The following is a 15,435-nucleotide window of genomic DNA, read 5'->3' on the forward strand; positions in this document are numbered from 1 at the left end:
AATGACAATGAAAGCATCCAAAAACTTAAGGGAACATGAGTATGTATCAAATATGGAAGATTCCAAGCAATAGAACACAATTCTAACCAATTTAATGCATAATTTCTACCCGGATTTTGAAGAACCCTAATTCCCAAATTAGCAAATTAGGCATGAATTTCAACAATTAAGGGGCTAGAAAGCAAGGAAATAGCAATTGTATACTAGTAATGGAAGATTCAATACAATAAACTCAAGTAATAAGCAAGAAGTCTCAGAATTTTTGAGACATATAAAGGCAATTCGTGACATACCTTAGCAATTTAAGCAATGGAATTGAGAAAATAAGCACAAGAAAGTGGTGTAAACAAGTAAAAAGCAATTAAGCACAAGTTTGAATGATGATTTATGATGAATATGGAGAGAATGAGTAGTAGAGGAGGAAGAATCGCAGGAATTGGCACAAATAGAAGAAAGGAATTGAAAGAAAGTAAAGCAATTAGAGCATAAAACCAGCGGAAAAATAAACGCGGAACCCGGTCCAAGTTGGATCCTCGATCGAGTCGCAGCTGGCGCGATCGAGGAACCAATTTCAGGAATACCCAACTTCCGTTTTAAATTTTTGTAAAATCTTCGCAGGTTCCTCGATCGAGTCGCAGCTGACTCGATCGAGCTGATAGGTTCCTTGATCGAGTCGCAGCTGACTCGATCGAGGAAGTAGGCATGGGCTCCTTTCTTCGTCTTTTGTTACTCATAGCTTCAAATCCCGTCAAAATTCCTGCAAAAGACACTTGAAAGCATATCAAGTGCCCTCTCCTCATCTCTCAAAGTTCAAGGAACATAATAACAATAACAAAACTTGAATTTAAAATCCTAATTACAAACTAATAATTTAAAAAATCCGAGCTGCCTCTCGGTAGCGCTGGTTTTTGCGGTCCCGCACGACCGCAATTCTTCATCAGCAAAAAGAATCAATGGGGAAGAGGTCAAGAGCCTCTATTACCCCCCCCCCCCCCCCCACAAAAGGACCTTCATAGTATGTTTTCAAGCGTTGCCCATTCACTTTGAAGGTCTTCCCTATGTCAGAATGCAGTGTAACTGACCCAAATTTGTTCACATCAGTAACAGTGAACGGTCCAGACCATCTACTCTTCAATTTACCTGGAAACAAGCGCAAACGAGAGTTAAATAAGAGAACTTTCTCACCAACATGAAATTCTCTTTGCAAGATATGCTTGTCATGCCACTTCTTCGTTCGCTCCTTGTATACTTGAGCACTATCATAGGCATGCAGTCGAAATTCATCAAGCTCATTCAACTGCATCAGTCGTTTCTCACCCGCCAGTGAGGGATCCATATTCAGCTCCTTTATGGCCCACATAGCCTTGTACTCAAGCTCCAGAGGTAAATGACAGGACTTGCCATAGACAAGTCGGTAAGGTGAGGTTCCAATCGGCGTTTTGAAAGCAGTACGGTAAGCCCACAAAGTATCATCGAGCTTCCGACTCCAATCCTTTCGGTTCTTGCTTACTACCTTTTCCAAGATCTGTTTCAGCTCTCTGTTGGAAATCTCTACTTGTCCACTGGTTTGAGGATGATAAGCCAATCCTCTGCGGTGTGTAACGCCATATTTCTTCAAGAGAGAATTAAGATGACGCTCATTGAAATGCTTGCCTCCATCATCGATCACTGCGCGAGGCACTCCAAACTGTGGAAAGATAGTCTTCTGAAATAGCTTAACAACAGATTTAGCATCACAAGTGGGGGTGGCAATTGCCTCCACCCATTTAGAAACATAATCTACAGCTACTAATATGTATTGGTTCCCAAAAGATGTAGGGAACGACCCTTGGTAATCAATGCCCCAAACGTCAAAAATCTCTACTTCGGAGATTCCAGTTTGAGGCATCTCATGCCTTTGCGAGATATTGCCCGTCCTTTGACATGCATCCCAAGAACGGACAAAAGTAGTAGCATCCTTCAAGATAGTAGGCCAATAAAAACCCGATTGCATTACCTTAGCAAATGTCCTAGAAGGACCATGATGACCCCCATAAGAAGAAGAGTGACAATGAGAAAGGATGGCACGTACCTCACCCTCTGGAATACATCGTCTGTAGATACCGTCTGCGCACTCCCGGAACAGATATGGGTCGTCCCAGAAATATTGCTTCACGTCATGCAAAAACCTCTTCTTCTGCTGATAGGATAGATCAGGAGGAAGCATACCTCCTACCAAATAATTGGCATAATCTGCAAACCATGGAGTATTTGCAGCTACAGCTAACAAACAGCTGGTCATCTGGAAAAGAATCATCGATGGGCAAAATCTCTCTTCTTGAGAATCTCAATCTGGACAAATGATCTGCAACAACATTTTCAGCACCAGACTTATCACGGATTTCTAAATCAAATTCTTGTAATAATAAAATCCATCTAATAAGTCTAGTTTAGCCTCTTGTTTGGTTAAAAGATACTTTAAAGTTGCATGGTCAGTATGAACAATAACTTTAGAACCAACAAGATAAGCTCTAAATTTGTCTAATGAATAGACAACTGCAAGAAGCTCCTTTTCTGTAGTAGCATAGTTGATTTGTGCATCGTCGAGAGTCTTGCTTGCATAGTAAATGGCATGTAACACCTTGTTCTTTCGCTGCCCTAAAACAGCTCCAACTGCATAGTCACTGGCATCGCACATAATCTCAAAAGGAAGGCTCCAGTCGTGTGATCGGATAATAGGAGCTGAGATAAGAGCTTGTTTGATCCTGTAAAAGGCTTGAATACACTTGTCAGTAAACACAAAAGGAGCATCTTTATGAAGAAGCTGAGTTAGAGGTTGAGCAATTTTAGAAAAATCCTTTATAAAGCGGCGATAGAACCCTGCATGACCAAGAAAACTGCGCACACTTTTAACATTCACCGGGTACGGGAGTTGCTCAATTACCTCAACCTTAGCCTTGTCCACTTGAATACCCTTACATGACACCAAATGACCGAGTACCACCCCTTCAGTAACCATGAAGTGGCACTTCTCCCAGTTGAGAACAAGGTTGCTCTCCTCACAGCACTGCAAAACCTTAGTCAAGTTTCTCAAGCAAATATCGAAATCAGTACCATATACACTGAAATCATCCATAAAGACTTCCATGATAGACTCTATGTAATCAGAAAATATGGCCATCATACAACGCTGAAAGGTAGCAGGAGCATTACATAAACCAAAGGGCATTCTCCTATAAGCAAATATACCATATGGACAAGTGAAAGTGGTCTTTTCCTGATCCTCAGGATGAATGGGTATCTGAAAGAAACCGGAGTAGCCATCTAGGTAACAGAAATAACTATGACATGCTAATCTCTCTAACATTTGGTCAATGTAAGGAAGTGGGAAATGGTCCTTTTTAGTGGCCGTGTTCAACTTCCTATAGTCAATGCACATCCTCCGCCCTGTAACAAGTCTAGTAGGAATCAATTCATTCTTGTCATTATTTACTACTGTAGTATCCCCCTTCTTAGGTACAACTTGGACAGGACTGACCCATTTAGAATCAGAAATTAAGAAAATAATACCAGCATCAAGTAATTTCTGTACCTCTTTTCTTACCACCTCCTGCATTGGAGGATTTAGTCGTCTCTGACCTTGTGCAGAGGGCTTGTGGCCCTCTTCCAAATGAATTCTATGCATACAAAAGTCAGAACTAATACCTTTGAGATCATCAATGCTATACCCAATTGCCTTTTTATGAGTCCTCAAAACAGTCAACAAAGCAGATAGTTGACCTTCAGTTAGGCTAGCACTGACGATCACTGGGTTCATTTCACAGTCTTCAAGAAATTCATACTTAAGATGAGAGGGAAGAGGTTTTAATTCAGGCTTTTTTACCTCAGTTACCTTAGGTGTAGTACCCAAACTGTATACCCTTTGATGGGGGCATTCCTCTCCAATTAGAAGCCTTTCAATCTGATGAACTTCTGGACTCCATGAACCCGTCTGATCAGCTGGATCTGAAACCAGGGCAATCTCCAGAGGATCCCTGTCAAAACACATAGGAAGACACTCATCTATAGTAAAATCAACAACATCTATACTATGACAAGTCTCTTCTATCATGGGGTTTTTCAATGCTTTTTCTAAGTTAAAAACAATCATATCATCCCCCACAGCTAAGGTCAATCTCCCTTGCCTAACATCTATAACCGCCCCCGCAGTATGTAAGAACGGTCTGCCCAAGATGATAGGGATTTGGTTGTCTTCAGCCATGTCCATGACAACAAAATCAACGGGGATGAAAAACTTCCCAATACGAACGGGAACATCCTCTAACACCCCCAATGGGTGTTTAATAGTACTATCGGCCATCTGCAGTGTCATATTAGTAACTGTCAACGGACCCATATTTAACTTCTTACAAATAGAATACGGCATGACGCTGACGCTAGCTCCAAAATCACAAAGAGCTTTACAAATAGAAAGATGACCAATTTGACAAGGGATAGAAAAACTTCCTGGATCCTTTAATTTCGGTGGTGAGTTAATTGGCAACATGGCACTGCACTTCTGAGTGTAAGCAATAGTTTCCACTGCGTCAAAGGATCTCTTCCTTGTCAAAATCTCCTTCATGAATTTCGCATAAGCCGGCACTTGAGTAATTAATTCAGTAAAAGGGACACTTACCTGTAGATTCTTCACGACCTCCATAAACTTACCGAACTGCTTATCCAGCTTGGATTTTTGTTGTCGATGAGGAAAAGGTAGTGAAATAGTTATGGGCTCGGCTTGCTTATCCTTAGAAACAACTTTTGAAACACCGTCGACTGTCAATTTTGGATCCTCGATCGAGTCAGGGGTGATTCGATCGAGCTGGGTGGATCCTCGATCGAGTCGCCTGTGACTCGATCGAGGAACCTTTGCAGATTCAGCTCCTTCGTCTTTTTTACTTTTACCGTCAGCTCGTGTTTCAACTTCGTCAGGTTCTTTTTCATCATCACTAAGCTCCAAATTACCCAATCCTTTGGGATGCATATAACGGGCTTCATCAATAGTAATGGGCACATCTTTCTCAAGGCTTTGTAGGTCGGGATTTACGTACGAAGTACCGCTCCTCGGCTGAATAACATTAGCTTGCTCATGAGCTTGTTTACCTTGAGGAGGAAGACCTATGGCCTGTTTTGATGGGTTTTGCAGTGCCATCTGAGCCACTTGAGTATCTAGCATCTTGTTATGGGCAATTAGCTCAGAAATTTGAGCCGTCTGCTTCTGCTGCATTGTCAAAGTTTGTTGTAAAAGATTGCGCAACTCAGCCATTGATACCCGTCGCTGTGAGTACCAAAGATAAAATTTATATTTCCTATTAAGACCAACCTAGGCTAGTGGTAACAGGGTCGAACCACAAGGAGGCAGCTGTAAATTTTAGTTGTCTAATAAAAGTCTGAGGTAACTATTGTGGGGGTTGATTTGAATTGGTCTATAACTAATAATGAATAAAGACAGTAAACTAAATTAACGATTTAAACAAATAAAAGAAGGGTACTAGGATGATCGGTTCATTATAGCTTCGGCGGCAGCAAACTAAGTCGGTCTGAATCAAACACATGTGAGGCGGGAAATAAGAGGTCCTCTCGGTCCACTCCTAACAAATAGCATCTTTCGATCTCGCTATAGGTCCCTAATGTCACTAATACTAACTTTCGTCCTGAAAAGTGTCTAACGGTCTAAACTATACCTATCTTTCGATCTTAGCACAGTTTAGTCGATTCAATTGATGGTCAAATAGCTTTCCCTATCTTTCGATCTATTGGGTCAGTCGTAAAAGGGGTATCTAACTGGTCGCATGCATTCGATTCGTTAAATACAAGATTAAATTCAATTAAAACGAAGGGTGACCTCACGACGTCAGTCGATCGACCGGGTAAGGTGGTCGATCGACCAACACACGGGTTCAGGCCGTGTCTAATCTAGTGCCGCCTATGCCATAAATCGCCTACATCCTAGCACTATAGAATTAGCTACTCATGCTAAAGGTAAAAACAACAATAAAACTAATAACGATTACAGAATTCATGCTTAAAGCAGATAACAAGTAGCGATGATACGATAATTGGCTTTAGGGATACTAACTAGCAAATCTATACTAAAGATGAATATAAAATAATAAACTGAAATTAGGGCAGAAAGAATACCGAGATTTCAGAGGAAAGATTAAGAACAAGAACAATATTCCAATGCTAAACGATGTTCCAAACCCTAATTACTCGAATGAACAAAACTGAAAGTTGCTGTGTGTAACTTAGATAAAAACTTCGATGCTCAACTGAATGTTTTATGTTACGTTATATAGCAATTAACGTAACATCTTATTTCCTAAACCTAGCATCATGGGCTTCAAGATTCACGGTCTTTTAATTCTCACCTGGAATAGCAGCCTGGTCGATCGACTGATACGACTGGTCGATCGACTGCTTCTCAACAAACAGTAGCTTCTGGAACCCGAACATTGGTCGATCGACTAAGGGTGATGGTCGATCGACCACTTGAGCTGCTACTTGACTTCTTAAAACACGTGGACTTTGTCTTTTGGGCTTTGAATTGCGCACCAAGCTCGTTCTTTAAGAGATTCCTTTACGTCATTTGCAATGCAGATTACTCGGGGACGGATTTGGCTCGATTTCTACTCATTTCCGCATAAATCTGCAATATTACATAAAAATACGAAAGTAGATAAAATGGGGAGAATAGTAGCAATAACTACTTAAATGAGCTCTGAAATGCGTGTAAAATAGGGCGTAAAACAACATATTTAGGACACGCATCAAACTTCCCCAAACCAAACCCTTGCTTGTCCCCAAGCAAGAACTAGACTCGATCTAATGACCTAATGGAACGAGTTCGATCTCAGAGCGAATTGTCAACTGTAAAGCCTAAACCAATTTAATGCATAACCAACAATCAATTAGTAATGCGAATCATGCAAACGAATTATAAAGTCGTTAAAGAATGCTGAACCGATGACTATAGAGACTTATCAAATTGGACTCTCGCGGGTCGCTCAAATCACTCAATAAGCACAGGTGAATATATAAGAGGATAGAAAGAATTCATTTTTGTAGAGACTATCACCTAACTACGACCTATAAGAACATGCCTGCAATAAAAGATGAAAATGATCTCTATGACTGTACATATGCATTCCAACCAACAAAATGACCATGACACATGCCGAGGTATATATGGGATATGTGAGGTATGGGTAAGAAATGGCAAAACATTTTATGGAAAAGTGGAGGTACAGGTGATCAAGCTAGTACCAAAACGGAACCATATGGCAACATCCAACTTTTTTCTCATAGACAAACAAAATGGTGCTATAGCAAGCACAAATCTCACAATCTCCAGGTATAAAGGTAATCAATTAACTCCCCATAAAATATGAATAAAACATGGGAGCAAAAATTGCCAAAATATAAGGATTAAAGTATGCGAATTGATTTTCTTTCTTCGAATCTCAGTCGATCGACCAAAAGGAGCAGTCGATCGACTGCTATGAACAGTACAGAACACTTTTTTTTTTCTTTTTTCGAATCATTTTTTTCATCTTTCTTTTTTTTCTTTTCATTTTCTTCATTTCATTTCCCAACCATCATCTCAACAGAGCAAATGCTACCAAAAACGAGAAACAATCCCAAAAACTAGGCTACTAGCTTGACAAAGGCATGCTATATGTAGGATGTAGTAAATAGGACAAAAAGGATATTTTTGGCAGTGTGGAGCTTATGGGTAAAATGAGAAAAGGAAACCTCTACCACATGTGTCAACTAACCACAAACCGAATGCATACAGGTACTAAGTAGATCAAATTCATAATTATGCAAATTAAGGAAACATGTCTCATAAGGAGTACTACTCACATTCCTAGATAAACTGGTCATGGATGACACCAGTTATAAGCTCTAAACCTTAGAAAATATGATGTAGGTTGCCAAAATTCTAAGTCAAGTCTCAAGTTCAGCAAGTAATTTAACGAAAACTCGTAGATATGCATATACGATTCTACTAATAACATGTCAATTAGCAAGGCTTAGGCGAAAACAGATGCAAATGCAATATCATCCTTGAAATACTACCGTTCCGACTCGACCTACATGCTAAAATAAACGTGCAAGTTTTTTGAAATTTTTGAAATTTTTCAATTTTTTTTTGATTTTTGATGAATATAAAGAAGTAGACAACAATGCAAGACAAAATATAAACGTGAATGCAAGCAAATGATATGCGACGCAAAACCCTTCCCCAAACCAAATCGCACAATGTCCCCATTGTGCAAAATCATGTAATGAAGAAAAGAGAAATGGGAATTTGCGAGAAAAGAAATAAAATATAATGACATGAAGTAAAACCTTGGGAACTCACAAGACTTTAAGCGCAGCAAAGGAAACCTCCCCAAACCAGCGTGAGCTAGGAGGTTTCAGTAGCTAGCAGTGCTACTAACAAGAGTGCCTGAAAGACAGAAAATACCACGCATAAGACTGAGAAAACAATTTTGAAGCGTAAAAATTGTGCACAAATGAGACAATAGAAGAAATAGATAATTTGACGGAAAATAAAGTGGAGTAGAAAACTCCCTTAAGTCCGCATATCGACCAAACACAGCAGGGGAGAGGTCGTGAACGAATAGAGCAGCAGCAGTGGTCGATCGACCAAGAAGATCAGTCGATCGACCATATGGGCATGAACAGTAGCTCCTGTAAACCTGCAAATCAGTCGATCGACCAATGGTGCCGATCGATCGAAAACATCTTCGCAGTCTTATTTCTTCGTAATTGCTCAATGATTTGAGCTAACAAGCTCTAAATACCTGCAAATGCACAATAATACGCGCCCAAAATTGCGCAAAACCCATGGCAAAGTCTAAGGTGCATAAAAATCCTAAACAAACAAAATAAATGCGAAGTTTTCGCGCACACAAAAGCAATAAAAACAAAATAGTTCGAAAGCAATAAAATGTTTGTAAAGCTTTTGATCAACTAGTAGTTGATCAAGAAAGGCCAAGGGATGGCCCACTTCGTCGGCTTCTGGCTACTAGAGGTAGCCTCAATGGTGCTCAGTTTATCAGTTGCACCCTTCTTAGCTTCAACACTCGGAGAGCTCAATGGATCAACTTCGTCATCTCCCCAATCAAGGACTTCCTTGGAATCATCGGACTCCAAATTAGACCATCTCACCTTGACTGGCTCATCTTCCACTTCCTCATCAGTCCCATAGCTTAGGCATCCAAGACCGCCTCTTGAAACAATCTGCTCTGTCGCAGCTGGAGCATCCAACGGCTCTTCCTTCCCCAAACCAGCTCCTGCAATGTCTAAAGCAACAAATTTTTCCTCTTTTTCGCTCCCAGTCTGGGGCGTAGGTGTTAACACAGGAGTAGTAATAGAGACAGGTAATTCAGAGAGCACAAAGTACGATTTCTTTTCAGAAACCGTGTTACATGTGACGGGCCACATAGGGTCCTTCTTTTTAGCAGGTTGGGCAAAAATAATGGAATGTTTCCCAACCTTGAAGGTCAAAGTTCCCAGACCGACGTCAATAACTACACCAGCAGTGTGCAGAAACGGCCTACCTAGAATGATTGGTATATGGTCATCCTCAGGCATGTCAAGGACAACAAAGTCAACAGGGAAGAAAAACTTCCTTATTTGGACGGGTATGTCCTCTAGGACTCCTATGGGCTCGACCGCAGATCGGTCAGCCATCTGAACTGTCATTTCAGTTATCGCAAACCTGGTCAGTTTAAGCTTCCTTGCTAGACTCAAGGGCATGACACTTATGCTAGCTCCTAAGTCACATAATGGCTTTTCGATAGAAAAGGTACCTATGCTACAAGGGATGGAAAAACTGCCCGGGTCCTCTAACTTAAGGGGCGCAGTGTGAGACAGATAAGAGCAAGACTCCTTAGTAAGTGCGACAGTGTGCACTGTTTCAAGTGACCGCTTTTTGGACAAAAGTTGTTTCATAAATTTGGTATAAGCGGCCACTTGGTTTACTAACTCAAGGAAGGGGACTTGTACATTCAGACTACGGATAACTTTTTCAAACTTACTGAAAGATACCTGTTCCTTTGTTGGCACGAGTCTCTCCGGATATGGGGCTGTAAGAAGTACCTTAGCCCTCTCCTCTAAGTCACGTGTGCCGGCATCCTTGGACTTTGGCTGGAAGTCCGTCACCTTTTCTTTGTTGAAGCTAGACCCTTCCTCAGACCGTCTCAAATGAGAACCATTAACCGTCATTGGGTCGAACTTCGGGACCGGGACTGACCCATCAGCACTCGGGTCTGCCCCCAAAATTTTCGGGACTGTGGTACCCCGAAACAAGTGGTCTCGCAGATTATTTGGCATCAAAGGACGAAATTCCTCAGCATCAGCAGTGATCTCAGTCGATCGACCACTGTCCTCAGTCGATCGACTGACCTGAACAGTTCCAGAAGCTCCTGTAACCCGTGATTCAGTCGATCGACTAGGTATATCAGTCGATCGACTGATATACCTGGTTGACGGCTGTTTTTTTTATTTATTCGTTACAGCTTTGTTTTGACTCGGATCTGCCTCATTCTTTTCAACAGCATCCTCGACCATGGCAGGACCTTCAAGGGTGGACCCGCTCCTCAAAGTGATGGCGTTTAGGGTCTCCTTTTGTTCAGGTTGATTCGGTAGGTGTCCGGGAGCTCGAGTGTTACTTTTGCTAGCCAACTGAGCAATTTGGCTTTCTAGTAACTTCATCCCGACCTCTCTTGCTTGGGACTCCTTCAGCAACAGGTTCTTAAGCTCGGAAAATTCAGAATTCTGCGATTGTTGCTGCTGCGGCACATAGGGAGGTTTCTGATATTGCTGTTGCTTTTGATGAGGAGGCACATAGGGTTGCTGCTGCGGCGGAGGTTGAGTTGGGTTCAGGACATTCTGGCTCCTCCAACTCAAGTTAGGATGGGTATTTGGCTCGTATTAGGTGTTGGTCTGCCTATAATGTTGAAAGGCAGCACAAGACTCAAAGGGACTAGGGCAGTGCTTAGAAACGTGTCCCTCAGCTCCACACCTTTCACAGACGAAAGGACCGTCTGACACAGCATTCACTTGGTATATCCCACCTTTAGAAGCTCCTCCTAGTTCATACTTGTCAAATCTCGCAGTAAGAGCCTCAAGTGCAGCAACAGAGGAGGATTCAGCAGCTCTCCTCTGGTTCCCTCTGGAATTCCCATACTCGGCCTTATGAGTGGCTAGATCGTCAATGATCTTCCACGCTTTTGTTGCTCCCAAATTCTCAGCAAATCGGCCATTGGCTGCAGCATCCAAAATGGCCCTCTGATCGTCGTACAACCCATTGTAGAAATGATTGCACAAGCTCCACTTTTCGAACCCATGGTGCGGTATAGTTCGCACCAACTTCTTAAATCGGACCCATGCCTCGTGGAAATTCTCATTTGGCCCTTGTTTAAAGCCCGTGATATGAGCTCTAATCGCAATCGTCCTCGAAGCAGAAAAGTACCTCTTGTAGAATGCCAATGCCAATGAGTTCCATTCGGTGATCCCCTGAGCGGTTCGGTCCAGATCTCTATACCATTCCCTTGCAGCATCACGAAGGGAAAAAATGAACATGGTCTCCTTGATCTGATCTTGGGTCACGCCAGCTGGTGGGGGTATGGAACAGCAGTAGTCAATGAAAGTTTCCATGTGCTTAGCTGCATCTTCATTCGCAGCTCCCCCGAACTGGTTCTTCTCAACCATGCTAATGTATGAAGGCTTTGGCTCGAACTTCCTGGCATCTCCTGGTAATTCGAACCCCTTATATAAGTTTTCAGCTGTGGGCTCAGAATGACTAACTATGCTTGCTTCCTCGGCCATGACTGGAATTTCTGGAGAAGTAACTGTCTCGGCTGAAGAAGTGGAAACGGGTGAAGACTGTGGGTCTTCTTCGAACAGATCGTTCTCGTAATAGCTTGACAGAGTACTCAGCTCTTCCTCTGTCGGTAGTACCCTTTGTGATCGTCTCAGCTCGTGCAAAGATTTCTCTATCTCAGGATCAAAAGGCAATAATTCACCACCCTGTGACCTGCGCATAAGATGAAACTACATAAAGAATATAAGAAAAGTTTAAGGAACGGATGTTCCTTAAACTAAAGAAAGACTAAAATTAAAACAACTAAAATTAGGACTATTGCCTCCCCGGCAACGGAGCCAAAATTTGATACCCGTCGGTGTGAGTACCAAAGATAAAATTTATATTTCCTATTAAGACTAACCTAGGCTAGTGGTAACAGGGTCGAACCACAAGGAGGCAGCTGTAAATTTTAGTTGTCTAATAAAAGTCTGAGGTAACTATTGTGGGGGTTGATTTGAATTGGTCTATAACTAATAATGAATAAAGACAGTAAACTAAATTAACGATTTAAACAGATAAAAGAAGGGTACTAGGATGATCGGTTCATTATAGCTTCGGCGGCAGCAAACTAAGTCGGTCTGAATCAAACACATGTGAGGCGGGAAATAAGAGGTCCTCTCGGTCCATGTAACACCCCCATACTCCAAGTGCCTTACCAGGACCACTCAGGTATGAAGACATTACCATCTCGGTTACCCGAGGCAATGATAATCAAACAACAATGAAGAAACAACATTTATTATAAGTAATTAGCGAATAGTTACAATCCTCAAACCAAACCAAAAGTACGATACATTGTGCTCAAATGACTGTTCTAACTGAAATGTAAATAAACTAATAGCTACAGCGGAAGACTCCTATCATCATGTCGTAGCATCCCAGCTATCCCAGTACTCATCTCAATACCTGCTCAATATCTGCTCACCATCCCCGAATGGATCACCGCAGGTTTACAAAACAACACCGGGGTCAGTACTAATCACACAATTCAATATATATATTAACAGTAAGACAAATAGACAGCTTAACTGTCACACACACACAATCACGCCAAATCCAACTGATACGTGCATATTCTATACACTTTATCTGCGGTTTTGGCACGTATTTTCATGCATAATTGATAGCTTAAGGCTACTATTTCTCCCGAAATGGTTTACTTTGCATTTTCTATGATTTATTGTAGGAATGCGTGGAAGTAGGCTAAATCAAGCCAAGTTCATCCTCCGGAAGCGAGTTCAGGGAAGCCAAGAGGAAGGAGAACTCATTCACTCGCCTTGGGATGCGTGCAAGGAATGAAGAGTTGTTTGGAAGCATCAAGGAGGCACTGCACAGCATTATCAGTCGATCGACTAAGCCTTTCAGTCGATCGACCACTGGAGCTCAGACAGGAGCCACTGTTCCGCATGTTCGGTCGATCGACGGTGCAGACCAGTCGATCGACCTGTTTTCGAGCTGGTGTTTAATTTTCCGTGTTAGACTTTTAAAAGCTCAACTTGTAACTAACTTTCAGTATCTTTTTATCAGTTGAACGCAGCAACTTTTAGGGTATGTAATTTTATTCTGGAAAAAAACTTAGTTTTCGGATCTAGCTTGAGACGGAGACCTTGATTCGAATGCTGGGTTCTTGATTTTCAATGAGTAAGCCTTTAATGCAATTTTTCTTCCTTCTTATTCTTCCTTGTTAATTTAATTCTTGTTTTCTTCAATTAATTTCAGTAATTAAATTTCTCTCCTTTGTTCTAGTTAGAATCAATCATGTTGAATTTGTCTTTATTTATTAATTTCGCAATTAGTGTAGTTATGATTATGCATAGGTAATTCTTTTGATTGGGAATAAGGTGAGCCATGGTATTAAATTAGGATAGTTGTGTAGCATGAGTTCTTCCGTATTGGTCTTGTCATCTTTTGATGGATTTCTTTGCTAGGTCGAAAGATTGGTAATTTAATTTATCGCTAGATTTAGAATTTCTCTTGAGTGAAAACTTTGATAAATTCTAGGGAATTATTAGACCGTGAGGTTATTTGAGCTTTGATCGAAAGACTAGCTTATTCTCCCTGAGACCGTATTATAAGATCTTTGCTGCTTGACTGACTTGTCTTGTGCCATGGTGAACCGAAATTCCCGATCCTCTTTTCATCTTGTTAAGAATCTTCATTTTATCAATTAGCCTGTTAGTCAATCAATTTTCAACTCCCAATTAATTGTTACCTTTTTAGACTGAAAAATAGCAAACAAAATCAACCTTGTCTCTCTGTGGTTCGACCCTTACTATCACTATCTATTGTTTTAGTTTGGAATTATAAATTTAATTTTGGTACTAAACGACGGTATCAAATTTTGGCGCCGTTGCCGGGGAGACGGTGTAATTCTGGTTGCTTTATTTTAGTTTATCTTCACTTGTCTCAGGGAACTTTTGTTCCTTGAGACCGTTGCTTACCTTTGCTTCTAGTTTTGCTTTTGCACAGTTAGAGGACAGGTTTTTGAGAGGAAGACTTGAGTACTCTCATCTTGGAAGCTATGGCTACGATATATGATAACTTTCAGCCAAAGGAGCACCACCTTCCAAAGGGGCAACAGTTACCTACCCCTTCTACCGGTAAATTCGAGTTTCGTTCCTCTTACATTGATTTAGTGGAACGGAATCAGTTCGCGGGTCTACCAGATGAAGACCCCTTGAAACATATGGAAATTTTCACGGACTATTGCTGTTCAATACCTATACCGGAGGGGGTGACTCAAGATGAAGTAAAGGGGTTCATGTTCTTATACTCCTTGAAGGATTCGGCGCGAGATTGGTATCGCTACCTCGATAGAGTAGCAGCTGGAGTCACTAATTGGACAACTTTAGCACTAGCCTTCTACAAGAAGTACTTCCCGCCTTCGAAGACTGATGCCTTGAAGAGTAAAATCACGAGTTTTCAGCAAGGAGCCGACGAAGATTTTTGTGAAGCATGGGGACGTTTCAAAAGTTTGGTCCGAGCTGTCCCCCATCATGGTTTCCAGCAATGGTATCTTTGCAATCTATTTTACAATGCTTTATATGATGATTACAAAGTTATTTTGGATGCAGCTGCTAATGGTAGGTTCCAAAATAATACCGGTCAAAGTAAAGGTTGGAACACCATTGAGGAGATGGCAGTCCATAAAGCTGAGTTTGGAAGTTCACGTGGTAAGTCACGAAAGCAAAGTGAAGACATGACTGCTGTTGTGTCACTTATAACTTCCATATCTACCCGTCTCGAGAAACTCGAGACTTCTGAAGTTTCAAAAAGAAAAGTCGAAGTTCCTATTCAAAACTCAGATGAGGTCGAGAAGTTAAGGGAGATGGTCCAACTCCTTTTGGTTCAAGTGGCGAATATGGAAGCAGCCGGGATTGAGTCCTCACAGAACTTTGTGAAACAATTGGAGAATATGGAGGCTAAGCAAGCCGCTAATTCATCAATTAAATGTGAAGGGCCGGTTGAGACGATCAATGCCATAAATCTCAGAAGTGGCCTTTCTTACGAAAGTCCCGACAAGCCAAAGGAAGACT

General features: G+C 41.4%; 1 non-coding gene across 1 annotated transcript; it reads right to left on the reverse strand.

The window, feature by feature from the left end:
* Positions 1-14,793: 14,793 nt before the first annotated feature.
* Positions 14,794-14,902, reverse strand: LOC141650279 (small nucleolar RNA R71). Its single transcript, XR_012546321.1, has one exon. It is a non-coding gene; the product is annotated as a small nucleolar RNA R71 (small nucleolar RNA).
* Between the last annotated feature and the right edge of the window lie 533 nt (positions 14,903-15,435).

This window comes from Silene latifolia, chromosome 3, assembly GCF_048544455.1.
Source record: "Silene latifolia isolate original U9 population chromosome 3, ASM4854445v1, whole genome shotgun sequence".
Classification (NCBI taxonomy): domain Eukaryota; kingdom Viridiplantae; phylum Streptophyta; class Magnoliopsida; order Caryophyllales; family Caryophyllaceae; genus Silene; species Silene latifolia.